Source organism: Chlorocebus sabaeus, chromosome 11 (assembly GCF_047675955.1).
Source record: "Chlorocebus sabaeus isolate Y175 chromosome 11, mChlSab1.0.hap1, whole genome shotgun sequence".
Taxonomy (NCBI): Eukaryota; Metazoa; Chordata; class Mammalia; order Primates; family Cercopithecidae; genus Chlorocebus; species Chlorocebus sabaeus.
The window spans coordinates 57,565,515-57,585,464 of NC_132914.1; positions in this window are offsets into that span (position 1 = coordinate 57,565,515).

Sequence of the window (19,950 nt, forward strand, 5' to 3'; positions counted from 1 at the left end):
GAACAAATGAGACAACATCAAGTTAAAAACCTGCACGGCAAAGAAAACAATCAACAAAGTGAAATGACAACCCATAGAATGGGAGAAAATATTTCCAAACTACCCATGTGACAAGGGATTAATAACCAGTGTATGTAAGGAGGTCAAATAGCTCAATAAGATAAAATTTAATAACCCGATTAAAAATGAGCAAAAGATTTGAGTAAACATTTCTTAAAAGAAGACAAATGTAAAAAGCATACAAAAATATACTCAACATCATTGATCATTAGAGAACTGCAAATCAAAATTACAATAAGGTATCATCTCACTCCAGTTGAAATGGCTTTTATCTAAAAGATAAACAATAACAAATGTTGGCAAGGATGTATGGAAAGAAAACCTTCATACATTGTTGGTAGGAAGGTAAATTAGTACAGCCACTATGGAGAACTGTATGGAGGTTTCTCAGAAAACTAAAAATAGAATTAGCATATCATCCAGCAATTTCACTGCTAGGTAGGTACCCAAAAGAAAGGAAATAAGTATACCAAACAGATATCTGTACTCCCATGTTTATTGTAGCATCATTATCAATAACCAATATTTGAAACAGATGAATGGGTAAAGAAAATATGGTACACATACACAATGGAGTACCGTTTAGCTAGTAAAAAGAATGAGATCCTGTCATTTGTGACAACACGGATGGAACTGGAGGACGTTATGTTAAGTGAAACAAGTCAGGCATAGAAAGACAAACTTCACATGTTCTTACTCATCCATGGGAGCTAAAAATTAAAATAATTGAACTTATGGAAGAAGAGAATACAATGATGCTTATCAGAGGTTGGAAGGGCAGTGGTGGGCGTGATGGCTAATGGGTACAAAAATGTGGTTAGATAGAATGAATAAGACCCAATATTTGACAGCACAACAGAGTGATGACAGTCATTAAAATTTATTGTACATTTAAAAATAACTAGAAAAGTGTAACTAGAATGTTTGTAACAAAAATAAAGGATAAATGCTTGAGATGATACATATTCCATTTACCCTGATGTGATTACACATTGGTGCCTTACCAAAATATCATGTCCTCTATAAATATACACAAACACTATGTCCCCATAAAATTTTTAAAAAACAGGGCAAGCTATTTAGAACAAAACAAATGCCATCTTTAAAGCGCTGAAAAAAAAAAAAAAAAAGACTATCAACCTAGAATTCTCTATATGATATAGACATAATATATGAAGGAAAAATTGAAAATTTTTAGATTAAAAAAAGTTGAGCAATCTTTTCATCAATAGAACTCTACAGGAAAGGTTAAAGAAATTTAGATTGGAGGAAAATGATACCAGAGAGAAAATTACATCTACAGAAACCAATAAAAGCAGCACAAATAGAACATACATGGTTAAATATAAAATGAATTTTTCTTCTTTCTTAGCAAAGAACACTCTTAAATAAAAATAATATGTTGTGGCTTTTATAAGACATGTAGAAATAAAATGTGGAAACAGTGTAAATGGAAGAATACTATTTTAGTTTCTTACAGTATACAAGAAGTGCATAATAATTCTCAGTTCACTGTTATAAAGACACATACTATAAATTCCTAGATTAACTACTAATATAATTAACAGTTACAAATAAATGTTAATAAATGAAATAAAATATATATTTTTAAACTCAGTTAATACTCAAAAGAAGTTAAACAGAGGAGAAAAATAAAGCAAACCAGCCAATCTAACAAACAAGTCATATGGGATAAATGAAAAGTAGATAACAATTTTTTATCTTTAAACCTAATTATAGAAATAAGGCACAACTCTTTGTGACACCCGTATCTGAGATAAGGCCTAGACTCAACAGGAAACAGTTGTTCTAATCTCCTTACAAAAAGCCCTTTGAAGTACAATGACATTAAAATGTATTCATCATGCCTCCGATATCGGCCTGGTGATTGTTGCCATTTTCACCAAAATACCAAGCTTCATCTCCTGGTGTCTGGTTTCTGAAAAGGTAAAATACCTGTCTACAAAATGGATTCCTGAAGGTCAACTTCTAGGCTCCAATCCAGAATAAATAAACAAGAAAGATTGTTTTCAAATTATAGTTTCAGTTCCTTCCCAGTATTCTGTGGCTTATAAAATATTTTTTTTTTAATAGGCCAGGCATGTGGTGGCTCACCCCTGTAATCCCAACAACACTTTGTGAGGCCGAGGTGGGTGGATCGCTTGATCCCAGAAGTTCAAGGTCAGCCTGGGCAACATGGTGAACTGTATCTCTACAAAAAATACAAAAATTATCCAGGCATAGTGGAACATGTGTATTGTCCCAGCTACCCCAGAGGTTGGGTTGAGAGGATTGCTTGAGCCCAGGAAATAGAGGCTGCAGCGAGCCGTGATCACACTACTACACTCCAGCCTGGCTGGGCAACAGAGCGAGACCCTGTCTCAAAAAAGAAAAAAAAAAAAAAAATTAATACCAGGAGTTAAAAATATGTGGGTATAAAAGTAAGCGTTTGGGCTATATAACATAGATAGACTAACCTCCACCACTGTCATGAGTTTTCAGACTTTCTAAGACCCACCTCACATGTAAGCTTAGAACACTGGAAACAGTAGTGGCATGTTCAAGTGGAAAAATGAAACAAGATGCTATGCAAGGAAAAGGTCAAATCCCTGGCTACATTCCTGGGATTCTTTTTGATATTTTCCTTTTGGAGTAGGTGATATCTCTTGTTGCACTGATAGGAACTTTGGCATATGTTTAAGGCCTCATCACTATTTTTGAAAATATTGAAGCTAAGAAGCCGCTACCCCTGTAACATGCAGTGACTGGAACATAAAAATTACCATTGGGAAACCTCACTTTGTCTCAGAGAGTGGCCCAAGTTATTACGTGCTTGATTTTTGGTTGTTGGTCTTTTTTTCCTTTGCTTTGATCCAATTAAGAAAATTATGTATTTCCGAACATGAAGAGTAAGACTTTTATTGATGTCCGAGATTTCCAAATTCGCTTTTTCTTGATTACTCCCGTGTTTCCTTTCCTCAGCCCTGGACTCTGATTGCTTGTCCTTCTAAGACTGTCATATCCTCTTCTGGCCTAGTCCAATTTGGAAAGCAATTAGGATTATATTTTCTTACTTTCCTCTTGTGTTTTTGAGACGGAGTCTCGCTCTGTCCCCCGGCTGGAGGGCTGGAGTGCAGTGGTGCCATCTCAGCTCACTGCAAGCTTCGCCTCCCGGGTTCATGCCATTCTCCTGCCTCAGCCTCTGGAGTAGCTGGGACTACAGGCGCCTGCCTCCATGCCAGGCTAAATTGTGTGTTTTTAGTAGAGACGAGGTTTCACGGTGTTAGCCAGGATGGTCTCGATCTCCTGACCTCATGATATGCCCGCCTCGGCCTCCCAAAGTTCTGGGATTATCCTCTTTGTTTTTGTATCTATAATGATACCAGGAAAATATTTTCATTTTCTCTGAAAATTTTTCATTTTTATTTTTGTTAGAAATCTAAGAATAGTGTTGAATAATAATTTTAGGATCGGAAATAACACAACCAAGTGGGAATGAAGCTGTTAGATAAAAATTTAAATGGAAATTTAAGTAGGAGTTCTTACAAGGAAAAAGGACTGGGTAGATTTGGTGCCTAGAACGAAATAGAACCTAGTTGAAAAGGCATGCCAGGGTTGGAACGCAAAAATCCAGGGAGTTTCTGATTATTATAACCACAGTTCCATAATAATTATTATATACAATTTGGGTAAAATAACGTGAGGAGGCAGGGTGAACAATAAAATTTTCCTTTAAGTTTCTCTGTTTAGTTGTTTTGGTTTCAAAAGACTCAGGAGAATTCTTAGATATAGACAAACTATCTTTGTGGAACACTGGGAAGGCAGAAATCAGTCTCCAACAGATTGCTTAGCAAGATGATTTTTCTCTGAAGAAAGAGGAGAGAAGAGAAGGTGGTAGGGAAGGGGAAGGAAAGGAAGGAAAGGAGGGGAGGGAAGGGGAGGGACGGAGAGGGAAGGGAGGAAGACTGAGATGTATCTGGGAATTCTGCAAGTAACTGTTTTTGTTTCCTGCTGACCAGTTATAGTGGCATAGGAATGGCAAGACCCGAGAGAGATAATTGTGTAATATATCAGCTCAGATGGGATTCTCAAGTCCAGTATTTGGCATAAAGTAACAATATAGTCATTTTCAAGTTTTGTGTACTACATAGAAACAGCAATAGAATCAGTGAAACTGAGGGAGTGTGGAAAAATTGATAGATATTTTGGCAGTAGCAGCCTATGTGAAAGGCAAAACAAGCACCAGATGCCTCCCGCCACTGAACTCTCACTCAAGCGTTTGCAAGGAGTTAAACACGGGGACTGTGGCAACACCATGTAAATTAACCATGGAGATCAATGATGTTAAATGTATTGCCATGGTGGTTCATGAGGACTGAGGGCAGGTATTCAAAACAAAAAAAAAGGTAAATAAAATTATTTTAATAAAAATAAAAACTGTGTTACATCTTAGTTTGTGAATAGACATTTCTGTTAATGGCACTAAACATTAACAAGTGTTTTGCATATGGTGTCATGCTAAGAACTTTGCACACAGTATCTGGTTTAATCGCCACAATAATTTTTTCCTATGAATTCCAGATCATTATTTCAAATTGTTACATCTACAAGGAAATTTTTAAAAATTGTACCCAAACATTTTAACTTCCATGAGAAACCCAAGGCTTAGAAGCTTGGTTCTATCAGTCAGCCAAGTTGGTTTTTCTCTTTGTACACACTGTCATTATTATAACTGTGTTGTACCACTGCCCCTCAGCTGTGTAGGCATGAACACAATCTGAGTGGTCACTTTCTGAGCAAGAAAAGAAGCATATCAAGCTGTTGGAATTCTTCAGGAAGAGAATTGCTTGCTGAGAAGGGTTAATATGGAAGAAAGATGTAGAACATATGGTGTTCAATGCATTAGTTCATGTTTTATCTCTTTGTTTCTTCAACCCAAATTGCTCTGTGCATGAGAGTGAATGCTTAAGACATTATGTTTTAAAACATGCTCCTGGGGACACCATTTCTACAGAATGTTAATAGGCATAACTAAAAGGGTTTGTAGGTCAACATAAGTGAAGAAAACTATGAGTGTAACAAGGTTAAAATCTGTGTGTGCAAGAATGGAGAGGGGGTAGGTGGGTTCTTTTTTCAGAATTCACAAAGCCTTTAATAACTGCAGAAACTCTCAAATGTTCTAATGAATATTTCAGTGTAAATCTCCTAGGATGATTATAATTTGGAATGCTTCTTCAACTTATCTGGGCAGGGGTTTCAAAAATACAGAAAACATTTATTTGTTTACATATGTTTATGTGCATATACATTTACATATGTATGTATGATTTGATTATTTGCTAGGTATGCAATTTTTGTGATAAGATGTGTATTATAAAACACTGGTCTCTAAGAAAGATATTACTAACTAGCTTAAAATCTATGAATCAGTCTTCCAGTCCCCTATGGGGCCATTACTGGAGATACTGAACCTTTTTACTTTGTCATTTATCTTTGCTTATGGGCACAGGAAGACCATGCTGCAAGACCTGCTTCCTTGGGTAAGTGGTACTTACATGCCGATGTAATCTTATCTTTGAGTCTTTGGAAATGATTTGAACTTTTAAGAATAATGCACAGGCAATCACTCGGCTGACTATGATACCTGTGAATTTCACTGCGTGGTATTTTTGCATTTTTGACTTTAGGCAAGTCAGTTGATTATTCTGCAGTTTAATTTTCCCTTCTGTAAATGAAAATCTGAGCTAGAATAGCCTTAATATCTCTTTTACATATATAATTCTCCTATTCTACCCCAAAGTTTAGTAAGATTTTAAACTCTACCAGATCAACAGCCTGTTTAGTAGCCTCAGGATTTTGTTATCAACAAATTAGCCTCCATGGTAAATTTCTCCAAGTATCTCAGAAAAGCTTGTTTGTACTTCTTTGCAACTAATTAAACATAGGAAAACATAATAAAGAGAACAGCTGGCATGGTGCCCAAATCCCCACATTCAATTAACCCCAACTCCTTTTTATGAAGTAATACATGAAGATTTTAAAATGCCATTATTCTTAAAATACATACTTTTTTTCTCTTGGTTTAGAAATGCAGAATTACTACTTCTCTTCTCTACTCCTTCCTCTTTCAATCCTCATTCTCCAGAGAATGGCAGATGTGTTGCATTAGACCTGTGACTGTTGCCACATGATATTTTCCTGAGGTCATGTTTTTCTCTTTGTGCACACATTTACTAATTTATGAAAGCATATTTCTTGAAAAGAATATCTAAAAGGGAACATAGGGATGTGGATCGATAGGAACCATGACTTTAAAAAGAGACTAGTGGGAAACCACAGAAAATGTCAATATAAAAACTCTTATCAGCTCTACACAATGCTGTTTAAGAAGTAAGCTTTGCCTTGGGGTGCTCTAAACCAGTTATTCATTAACTGACAGGAAATGCCTGACCCAAGGGATATTATTATTTCGAACTTCATCTTTTGCTTTTCTTCCCAAAGTCTACAACGTCTCTATTTCACTGAATGCTTCTAATAAAATCCTTTTTCTGGCAACTACACATTTTCTAGAAAATGATAAACTGTGTCCAGAAGGAAAAATGGAATTTGTTTTAAATGTTGTCTGAAGGTTACAATCTTGTTAGAAGTCCATGAATTTGAAAAATGTTCACTATGCGATGTATGACAGCTTCTGCATTATGCAACAATTGACATCATGTTAGCTAGTGCCACTCTCCGCCAATGTTTTTGTTCAGAAATTCCACCAAATGAAATTTTATTTACCTAACCCATAATTATTGTTCCTAAAATATTTTATATAATTTTTGGTTCATAATTAGTTTTCATTAAAGACTGAAGACTGAAAAAGTATGAACTGATGAAATGTAATATTCAATTTTATGCACATGTTTTTTCTTTTTTGCTAAAAGTTGTGTCTTACATCTCCTGAATACCATCTATCTTCTCTGAATTTAATATTTGGTTCACCAGAATACAAATGGTAGCATTTTGAAACTTATCTCTAACCTGAAAATGTTTTAGGATCATCCAGTGTTTTGTAAGAGAAAAACGTAAAACAATACCTATAGCTGATAAAACTGTCCTGAATAACTCTGCTGTGCATTTAACTCCCGAGCTTTGTTTCCATCATTCCAACCTTGAGCAATGGACTTTGGGAGGAATTGGTAATAAGAGAAAGTACATGTGCACTCTAAATTGTAATGGCAAATGATCTTCAGTGTTTCTGGTTATATGGTAAAAGGAAATCCAGGGTAAATAACTTTTAAGTAGTATGGGCTATATTTCACAGCTGCTTAGGATATTATGTTTTCAGGAGAGTGGTAGGTATCTTACATAACAATTAGTGCCTGCCTGTATAACACCTGTTATGTATGTGTAGGTGCTCTTCTGCTTTTCTCTTTGGAGTATTTTAAAGACTCACTGGTCGGTGGCTCAAGCCTGCAATCCCAGCACTTTGGGAGGCCGAGGCGGGTGGATCACGAGGTCAGGAGATCGAGACCATCTGGCTAACACGGTGAAACCCCATCTCTACTAAAACTAAAAAAAAAAATTAGCCGGGCCTGGTGGTGGGCGCCTGTAGTCCCAGGCTGAGGGAGGAGAATGGCGTGAACCAGGGAGGCGGAGCTTGCAGTGAGCGGAGGCCTGGGCGACAGAGCAAGACTCTGTCTCAAAAAAAAAAAAAAAAAAAAAAAAAAAAGGATTCACTGGTACTGCTTGGGTGACATCAGGAAGGTAAGCAGTGTTTGAAATCTGCCTAAATGGTAAACAAGAATACTTACCAATATCCAAAAGGAAAAATAAGATACATTTAAGAAGTATTATGAAAAAGTATCAACCGGCTTCATTTATGAGTTAGAAGAAGAAATGAGACATGGCCACAGTTTCTCCAAAGATTTCATTCCCAAATAGCAGTACTCTAAAAATAGTTCAAAAGATAAGGAAACAAATTATCCCTTACTGTATACTTATTTGCTGTTCTCAGGTTTTGGACTAGGTAGACTGGCTTGTCTTCTGTGATTCATATAGTTTTGAAAGATTTCTCTCTAAAATGTTTATCAGTTTAAGTGAATTACAAGAAAATATTTTAGAATAATGAGGTCTAAGCACATTGAATACTTAATATTCCAATTAAGTTTATAAGAAGTGATGAGGTAATAGGAGACCATATGACACCAGGCCTTCTTTGGGGCAGAAGGATGAAATATATAGTCAAGGGAATTTAAAACAATACAAGAAATGACATGAAGAAATAGGAGCATAGGCAAGGATAACTTGTAGCCATGTAGTAATTAGATGGAATGGATCTATGCAGACTAATATTTATTATATAAGGAGGGGAATGATCAACAGCAATCTAAGACAGACTATATATAACCAACATTTGAAAATCTACAGCTGATTTAAATGTGTCATTAAACATTTTCTGTAAAGTTGTAGGTTAATACAAACAAAAAAGGCAATTACTGCAATTATTGTTGTTTCCAGGCAATGACTTTTATAGGCTCCTGACAAATCAGATTTCCAAGGGGTACCCTAACTTGTATTAATACAATTTTTTTTTTTTTGCACAATATGTTTAACATGAAAGAGTTCAGGAAAAGTGGCAGAAGAATTACTAGTTTTTCAATCTTATTATGCAAATTGAAAAACCCATTCATTATTGCATTCAAGCCTCTCTGGCATTAGTGGGCTCTGCAATTGGAGAATGAAATATTTACATTTTTCAATTTGAACACTCTAGAGTGCCAGAATGTCTGTATTTATAATCTTAATGAGTAAAATAAATTTCAATATTAAATTTGTTTAAAATATATCTGAGAAATGAGAAAACAGAATTATCTATCCTTTCATTAATGTTTTAATTCAATGTTTTATGTATTCTACAAATAGAGAATTTGTAAAGAATTAAACACAATATTAGGCACGGGGGATGCAGAAATGAGTAAGATTCAGGGATGCTTAGTTTGTAATTGAGAGGATTGTTGGTAAGCATTCAACTGAAATTGAAGTGCAGTGTGGTTTGATAAAGACATAAAGCGTTTTGGTTTAGCCCAGAGGATAACTCTTGTGAATTGTCCTGCAGTTTATTCTGCAGTTTACTCAGGTGGGAATGTCCACTAGGCAAGGTGTGCATCCAAGGAGAATGATTTGGGAGTCTTAAACATCCTGTAGGGCTCACTTCCTACCCTACATCTTTCTCCACCAGTGCCTTCTAAGGCTTCTTTACCTGGAATTTAACTGTATCCTTGTCCTCTCATAATGCTTCCCGTCAGAAGTATTACAATTTCCCAGTCACCTGCCAAGGATTGTATTCAAGGTGCAACTTAATAGCACAACAGCTAATCTACAACTTCATTTTTTTTTTCTTTTCTTTGGTTGAAAAAGGAAGGTAATTTCTGAGTGCCTGACATTGGCCAAATCTTTTTTGTTACCAAGTGATTGATGGAGTTCTCCCTGGCTGACTACCCCAGGACAGAATGCCAGAAGAATCCTGACTCCTTTGACTTGCACAGGTAATAGGCTTCTGGGCACAGGCCACTTAACGTATTGTGACTACAGTATGTAAAAGGCTAAAGGTGTCTCACAATGAATCTGCCATACTTCATATGACAAGGATTCATATATGTGCACCTTTTGTTCTGTTCGTATTCTGCAAAGCTTGCCTCCTGACATTTTATTGTACCAGGTCCCATTCTCAGAGTGGTTGTAGCTTCCATCCTCAAATTTCAAACCAGATCACTACATTGCCATTAGCAGTCTTATTGTGGGCAAAAACAAAAATAAGCTACCATAAAATAAAAATGTAATTCTATTTTTTAGTTTAATTTCCTGACCACTATATTGGAGCAAAATAGTTGTGAGGTCCTCAAGGGAAGATATCATTTGTATATTTACGTGAGCCAGGTAGCCGTTATTCCTGGTTGGGTATTATGTTTATAGATCTCTCTCAAGCCTTGTAAGCTTTAGCAGCACCAAGCTCTGAATTTACAGTTTATGGCCCTCTAGAAGGATTGACAGGAAATATGGACCATATACAGATGTCCTGTTTTACATCACCAGGCATATCAGAGACAGCTGTAACCATCAGTGTCTGTTACAAATTCTAATCTGAATCTAACAATGACTAAAGCTGCAGAGCTTATTTACTGTCTTTTACTGTGTATTTCATGTGTCAACATTTGATGTGTTTCATCTGTAACACAGAATGAAATTTTGTGCTACTTTGATTTTCATGGTCTTTTTTTTTTTTTTTTTTTTTTTATAATGCAGAATGTCTCAAAGACTGACAGTCACACTTGACTCATTATTTTTTTGTTTATGAAAATATCAGAAAGACGACACCTAGGATAAGTTTTCAATATCAGTGTATTCAAACAATAGCAGTAAGAAAACAAAAGCACTTCCTTAAATCTTTTTCACTTAAATAGTAAGTATGATATTGTATTGGGGGAATGAAGTTATACTTGGGATTTTTAGATGTTCAATTTCTCAACAGATTGTTTAAATCAATAGTTCCTGAGGCAAGAGATATATATCACAATTAATGTCTGTCAAATTATTATTATATGGGAATCTGCAAATAATTTGATTTTAAGAAGGGCTCTTCATTCTCACCTGAGTAAAATATGTACTCCTATCTTTATAGGTAATGGATGAGGGAAAAAAATTGAATAACTATTTTTGTTTTCTAGAAAAAGCTTCTATTGAAAAATATCAAGTTTAAATAATAATATTATCCTGTCTCTCCTATTTCAAGCAAGTACTTCAATGTAATTACCAAACAACAATCTTATGCCTGGAACTGTAAAAATACACATTATATTATTTATGTTTTACAACTCTATGAGGCAAGTTTTATTTTCCTCTCTTGGAGAAAACTGAGGCTTAGAGCACTGTACTTTGGCAAGCATGACCACAGCCCTATTATGTGACAGAACATACATTAAGCCTTGTAGGATTTAATACTTCTGCTGTACACAAGCCAACCAAAGGCAAAAATCACCTTCAAAACAATGCTGAAGAGACAAGGATCAGCAACTGTAAATAATTATATTAAATGAGAAGTTCATTTCTCAATGATGGGTCAACTTTTCTTCGCTGCTAATACTATTTTTGGAATATTTATTTGCTCTTCTTATGGAATATCTGGGGCAGGTGAAACAAACAACCTTTTCAATTTTAGATGTGTAGATTCTAAACAGCAAATTAAATGTTTAATATAGTTGTTCTACAATTAAAGCTCTTATGGGAGACCTTCCTACCAAAATAATTCATTCAGTAGGCAAGAAACCCCTACACAATTTTGGGTGACTTTTAGAATATTCTTCAGTTATGATGACTAAGAACAATTAATGTTCTAGAGGATTCTGGAACGTATGTATGTATGTATTTTGAGATGGAGTCTCACTCTGTCACCAGGCTGGAGTGCAGTGGCATGATCTTGGCTCACTGGAAGCTCCGACTCCTGGGTACACGCCATTCTCCTGCCTCAGCCTCCCTAGTAGCTGGGACTACAGGTGCCTGTCACCATGCCTGGCTAATTTTTTTTGTATTTTTAGTAGAGACCGGGTTTCACAGTGTTAGTCAGGGTGGTCTCGATCTCCTGACCTCGTGATCCGCCTGCCTCGTCCTCGCAAAGTGCTGGGATTACAGGCTTGAGCCACAGCACCCGGCCTCTGGAATTTATTTTTCTTTTATTTCTTGGGTTATCTCTACATGAGCTGCAGATGCAGAAGGCTTGCAAAGACTTCTGCCGTAGTTAATATGAGTTTTAGGGCTTTTATTCATTTGCATGACTGGTATACTTATGTGTAAAAATGGCGTTCTATTGAAAATTTCTAGGGAGCTGCCTAAATGCAAAACATATTTTGAAAGGAGAAAAATGACATCTATATTTTTATAAAGGGTAACTGTAATCACAAAATAAGATTGACTTTTTAAATACACCTTTTTGTTGTGGAGTAGTTTTAGATTTACAGAAACATTGCAGAGATAGTACACAGAGTGCCTACATACCCCTACAACCAGTTTCCCTTATTATTAAAAGTTGACATTAGTATGGCACATTTGTCACTACTCTGAAGTGATAGTAATATGTCATTGTTAATTAAAGTCCATGCTGTATTCAGATTCTCTTAGTTTTTACCTAATGCCCTTGTTAGGTTTCAGGATCCCATCCAGCGTAACACATTACATTTAGTTTTCATGTTTCCTTAGACTCGACTGTGCCAGCTTCTCAGGTGCTCATTCTTTTTGAAGACCTCAGCAGTTGAGGAGTACTGAATAGGTATTTAGACTGAGTTTCTGGGTTACTGCAAGGAAGACCACAAAGACGAAGTGACATCATATATCACATCAAGGGTATATACCGTCAACATGATTTATCACTGTTGTTGACTTTAATCACCTGGCTGAGGTAACTTGTCAGGTCTCTCTACTATAAAGTTCTTCTCTCTCTTTCCATACTTTTCCAAATCTAGACTAACATCACATTTAAATGGTAAGAAATTTGATGTTTAGAGATTATCTGTAGCTATACGATTTATGTAGTTTTCTTTACTAAAGACTCTTTAAATTGATAAACAATATTAACTTAAAAAGTCAGCACTTTTTCCCATTAGTTTGGTTGAAACTATTCAAGTGCTTCAATACAACACACAGTAGTTATTGAAAAGTATTAATTTATTTCTTCTGTCCCTCCAAAATACTTACATATAGAAAAAATAGGTATTGTTCTACCAAATGGATCCAGTGTTTGAATACAAGGGATTAAAACAGTCAAGAGCTGTATGTTTCCTCATCATGTGTTATACCAGAAATGGTATTATCATCAAGATGTTCTGCCCTCTTGAAACTGAGAATGCCTGCTTTTTATTTTTCATTTTTTGCTTGTGAAAAATTAAAGCAAAAATAATAGGAGAGAATATAACTAGGACAGATAATATTATTAAAAAATATAAAAGATATAGTGAGCATGATGGTTCATGCCTGTAATCCTAGCACTTTGAGAGGCCAGGGCAGGAGGATCGCTTGAGGCCAGAAATTCCTACCAGCCTGGACAATATAGCAAGATCCCATCTCTAAGAAAAATTTAAAAATTAGTGTAGTATGTTGGCACACACTTGTAGTCTTAGCTACTGAAGTGGCTGAAGCTGGAAAATTGTTTGAGCCTGGGAGGTCAAGGCTGCAGTGAGCTGTGATTGTGCAATTCACTACACTCCAGTCTGGGTGAAAGAGTGAGGCTTTGTTTCTAAAAGAAAAAAGATGTATAAGAGGATGAAGATGATGTTGAATATGAATAAGAAATTCATTGTTATAAAAAGTGTTATATCAGGGAAAGGGAATTTTCAGCCAGCAAAGAAACAAATTCTAGTGCCCCACATTGTTTCATATGTTATTAAAAAGACTGAGGCAGATCCCATACTTGTCCTTCTTGCATACCTAGAATAACGACTACATTTCCCTCCTTGCACTTTAGTGAGATACATATGTTACTCTGCAAATGGTAAATGCTTACTTTGCTATGCTCCTTTTTAGAAAAAAATTGAGTATTTTGCTACCTACTTGGCAGTCTATGATAATGGCCTAATAAGATATAATACATAGTATGTGACAAGTGTCAGAGATGAAATAATTTGTAATTTGAAAGAGTGGAAATTTCAATTTACAAACTGTATGCAGTTTTATTCTCTAACCATATTACAACATCAGACATACCCATTAGACAATCATTGCTGTGTCAACTATTAGGCAAAGTTTACATGCATATTTTCTTTTATATTATTTCTGTGTGTGCTTATTTATACTTCTAAGTTTTGTCTAATATTGATTGTCTGTTACAAAGTGCTAGAATTGCTACAGTTACACCAAGCAGATTTAGGCAATGTACTCAGAACAAGCCAAAACTATATGTTGAAGACCACAGTGACACAGACACCTCATGTGTACTGTGTGTTTATTGTATAACTGGCTACATTCATTTAACACTTTCAATTTCCCTTGAGGCAGTAAATTATTATTCCTACTGCATAGACGAGAAAGCCAAACCATTTGCTTGTGCTCAAATTCCAGCTCTGTCACTTATTTTAGAAGCTTCAAAGCAGCAGTTGGTTTCTAGATTCTGCTTTCAACTATTATGTGCTTATATTGCTTTGCAATGTCAAAAATAAAAGGTCAAAAGAAATTTTGAAAAATAACTAAGAAAGGAATTTTGGAGTCAATGATTCTCTATTATTTGTGCTCTCTTATTGCCACTGACCTGAAATGTGAAAATCACCAGCAGAAACACTCTTGCATCAAAGAAATAAAATAGGCAAACTCTACAGTGACAGGAGTTGATATAAATGTGAAATTACCTCTGAAGATTATGTGTAATAATATTTTTATTATATCACATATATAAAATCAATGAAATGTACATCTGTCCTGTGTATTCCACTTAATTCAAAATAGACAAAATTCCACCCTCTAAGATCTTTCAATTTGAAATTAGAATTGAACTTGGAACTCAACAAGTCAATACTGTCATCCATTCAATGTCATTAATCTTTTGCACTAAAAACAATAATTGAATCTCTTTCTCTAAATATTTTGAAATGATAATCTAAAATCCCTGCATACAAAGATTCTATGCAACTGATTCTCTCCTGTCCTTTCAGCCTGCACATGAGGTTCTAAGTCAACTACTCAACAAATGAACTTTTCTTGAAGCTATTTTTAAATTATAAATTTCTTCATTAAATAATCACAGAACAAAGGTGAAAAGCTTCATGACATTAGTCTAGGCAATGATATTTCATATATGAATCCGTAAGCACAGGCAACAAAAGCAAAAATAGACAAATGGGATTACATCAAATGAAAAAGCTTCTGCACACCAAGAAAACAAATAACAGATTGAAGAGACAAATTATGTAATGAGAGAAAGTATTCGTTAACCACACATCTGATAAAGGGTTAATATTCAAAATATATAAGGGACTCAAAAAATTCAGTAGTAAGACACCAAATAACCTTACTTAAAAAATGAGCAAAGACTCTGAATAGACACTTCTCAAATAAATACATACAAATGGCTATCAGGCATATGAAAAAAATGCTTACTATCACATATTATCAGAAAAATGCAAATTAAAACTACAATAAAATATCACTTTACACTTGTTAGATTGTCCATTATCAAAAGGATGAAAGAAAATAAGTGTTGAAAAGGATGTGGAGCAAAAGAACCTCTTGTACATTGTTGTTGGGAATGTAAATTAGTAGAGGAGTTATGGAAAACAGTATGGAAGTTCCTCAAAAAACAAAAAAAGGTATCAAGAACTACCATTTGATCCAGCAATCCTACTAACTGGGTATATATATTAAAAAATGAAATCAATATATGAAGAGTTTCTGCACTTCTGTGCTCATTCCGGCATATTCACAATAGCCAAGATATGGAATCCACATATGTGCCCATCAACAAACGAATACACACACACACACACACACACACACACACAATGGTATACTATACAAACTTAAAGAAAGAAATCCTGTCATCTGTAACAGTATAGATGAACCTGGAGGGCATTATGTTAACTGAAATAAACAAGTCACAGAAAGATAAATACCATGTGATTTCAGTGATATGTGGAATCTGTAAAAGTAGAGCGAATGGAATGGTGGTTACCAGAATCTGGGGATGGGGCAAGGGTTGGAGAGATATTGATCAGAAAGTACAAAGTTTCAGTTAGATAAAAGGAATACGTTCAAGAGGTCTATTGTACAACATGGTGACTGTAGTTAACAACAATGTATTGGAAAATTACTAAGTGAATTATTGTAAGTTTTCTCACCTCAAAATATAAGTATTTGAGATAAGACATATTAATTAGCCTGATTTAGTCATTCAAAAATGTACACATATTTCAAAACATGTCATACATAATAAATATATACAATTTTTATTTGTCAACTTAAAAAATTAACTAAAAAATGATGTGCTCTGGCAAAGGAAATAACAGAATATGAATATATGGCCTATCCAGAGAACAAGTAACTGTCCTGTGTGTCTAGAAGTAAAATGGTGAACATCTAGAAAGGTGAATTAGACAGAAGCCACCTTTATAATATCCAAATAAAATATTTTATTAAAATTATAAACATTAAAAAAATTTTAGACATCTCAGTATACTTTTTAACAGATACTGATTGTACTATCATAATAACTATAGATTTCTGAGAAGCAAGCAACCAACCCGTCTTCTTGGTTTAATTCCAAGTTCTAAGATAACATCCTTTTTCCTGTTAGAATAAAGAAGGTGGACTTTCTCCTTAGGTCAGCTAAGACATGGATCTGATTCTCTTTTCAAAGATCTTGAGCATCAATCCAAGGAATTCTCTTCCTATATGAAACTATCATATGGAACCAAAAAAGAGCCCACATAGCCAAGACAATGCTAAGCAAAAAGAACAAAGCTGGAGGCATCATACTACCTGACTTCAAACTATACTACAAGGCTACAGTAACAAAAACAACATGGCAATGGTACTAAAACAGATATATAGACTTAATGAAACAGAACAGAGGCCTCAGAAATAACACCACATATCTACAACCATCTGATCTTTGACAAACCTGGCAAAAACAAGCAATAGGGAAAGGATTCCCTATTTAATAAATAGTGTTGTGAAAACTGGCTAGCCATATACAGAAAGCTGAAACTAGATCCTTTCCTTACACCTTATACAAAAATTAACTCGAGATGGATTAAAAACTTAAACGTAAGACCTAAAACCATCAAAACCCGAGAAGAAAACCTAGGCAATAACATTCAGGACATAGGCATGGGCAAAGACTTCATGATCAAAACACCAAAAGCAATGGAAACAAAAGTCAAAATAGACAAATGGCATCTAATTAAACTAAAGGCTTCTGCACAGCAAAAGAAACTATCATCAGAGTGAACAAGCCACCTACAGAATGGGAGAAAATTTTTGCAATCTACCCATCTGACAAAGGGCTAGTAACCAGAATCTACAAAGAACATAAACAAATTTACAAGAAAACAAACAAACAACCCCCACTCAAAAAGTGGGCAAAGCATATGAACGGATACTTCTCAAAAGAAGACATCTATATGGCCAACAAACATGAAAAAAAAAACTCATCATCACTGGTTGTTAGAGAAATGCAAATTAAAACCACAATGAGATATGTCTCATGCCAGTTAGAATGGTGATCATTAAAAAGTCAGGAAACAACAGATGCTGGAGAGGATGTGGAGAGATAGGAATGCTTTTACACTGTTAGTGGGAGTGTAAATTAGTTCAACCATTGTGGAAGTCAGTGTGGTGAATCCTCAAGGATCTAGAATTGGAAATACCATTTGATCCGGTAATCCCATTACTGGGTATACACCCAAAGGATTATCAATCATTCTACTATAAAGACACATGCACACGTATGTTTATTGTGGCATTATTCACAATAGCAAAAGCTTGGAACCAACCCAAATGCCCATCAATGAATAGACTAGATAAAGAAAATGTGGCACATATACACCATGGAATACAATGCAGACATAAAAATAGTTGAGTTCACATCCTTTACAGGGACATGGATGGAGCTGGAAACCATCATTCTCAGCAAACTAACACAAGAACAGAAAACCATTTATGGCATACTGGCACTCATAAGTGGGAGTTGAATAATGAGAACACATGGACACAGGGAAGGGAACATCACATACAGGGGCCTGTTGGGGAATTGGGGGTTAGGGAGGGATAGCATTAGGAGAAATACCTAATGTAGATGACAGGTTGATGGGTACAGAAAACTGCCATGACACGTATATACCTTTGTAACAAATCTGCACGTTCTGCACATGTACCCCAGAACTTAAAGTATAATAAAAAAAGAAACTGTTTTTCTATAGGCATCTTTGCATGAAATGCACACGTGCTTAAATCTTTCCCATCTAAAGAAAAATAAGTTCTCATCTCCCTCTACTAATCCAGATGCTGTTTCTTGTTCCTTTTCATAACAACTTCTTAAGGAGTAATCTGAAACGTTTTTTGTCAATTTTTCACTTTCCACTCACTTTCCAACCCATTCCATTTTAATCTTTATCACTCCACTCTAAGTGTAAAAGCACCAATGTTCTTTTTGTCACTGAATAAAAAGACATTTCTTAAGGCATTATCTTATGTGACCTTTCAGCATAATTTTACCTAACCTCTTTCTCCCGGGAGCAATCTATTTCTGTTAAACATTCTCCTGGTTTCCATCTATTTTCCTTTTCTATCTTTTCTGCTTTCCTTTAGATTCTGATGTTGCCCAGGATTCTTTGAGTCAGCTTTTTCTGCTCCTACACATTCTTCTATCACAACCCCATTCATTCCCAAGGCTTCATTTACCATCTACATGCCAACGATTTCTATGTTACTATGTCTAGTCCAAACCCCCCTCTGAGCTTTAGATTTCCATTTCTGACTGTTTATTTGACATCTTCACTTATGTATCAAAAGCATGTGAAAATCAGCCCCATCTAATTGTTTAAACTTGAAATGTATAAATCATGCTTTACTCTGTAGTTTCTTAATCCCCATTTCTAATAAAAACTAAAAGCTGGTTTAAAAATATTCCTAGCAATTTATTGTGCCTTTGGGGGGTCTAAATTTTGTGGTTTTTTTGTTAATATTTTATCATGGTAATATAAAAATAACATAAAATTAGCCTTTTGAACAATTTTTAAATGCAGTTAAACAGCAATAAGTACATTCAATTGGTTACAAAACCACCACCACTATCCAACTCCAGAAATTTTTCATTAGTCTAAATCAAAGCTATTGTTTTAATCAAGAATATTTCTTCATAATCCACTAATTTTCTTCCATGATCATTGCTTCTATACTATATTATTGCTGTTGATTCCTAAGTAGTATTTCTACAAAAATACTTTATATTATAATCCAATCCTCATATTTTAGCTGATACTTTTTTTTTTTTAAGTTTTAGACTGTTCAAGGTTCCATTGTGTTTAGGAAAAAAAGTTAATGCATAAAGCAAGTCTTGTCTAGCTTTATTTTCTGCTGCTCTTTTGGTTAATGTGCTTTAATGGTTCTATTTAAAAGTTTTCAACTTTTTCATATCAGCTTTGCTTGCTCTTACCATACCTGGCAGTCTTTGCACGTGCTATGCCATCTCCTTGGAAATCTCTTGCCTTGCCATCTAAGTCATATTCATGCTCAATGTAGGAGACCTTGCCAAATATTCCAATCTAGGTTATGGTCATCTGTCACATTCTGCCATATCACCATGCAAGTCTTGATTTCTGTTACTCAGTGCTCTTAAAATTAACTTGGTCAAAGTTTTTTAATACTAGATGGAAGTTTTTCAGAAGATGATATCAATAGCATTTCTGATACTTAATATTTGTTGAACATGTACATGTCTGAAATATTTATGGTGTCTACTATTCCAGATGCTATTTTAGGCACTAAAGATACAGCAGTGAGCCAAATTGAAGTCATTGCTCTCTTGGAGATGCCATTCTAATAATACAATGTTGACAATGAAACAAAACAAATAAATTCATATCAGTTGATAATGTGCTAAGAAGAAAATTAAAGCAGGATAATGAAAGAGTGATTAGTATAATATTTTAAATAGGTTGAACACAGTATTTTTTTTTTTTTGATAAGGCTCTATTTAGTGAAATACTTGAATGAAATGAGACACCATCAGGGATATCTAACAGGAAAGCAATCTAGAAAGAGGGATTCTCAAAGGGCATGAAGCAGTGTGGGCTTGACTTGATCAAGGAGGAAGCCAGTGCTTCTGGAGGGGGCAAGTGAGAAAATGAGGGACAGCAGATGAGCCAT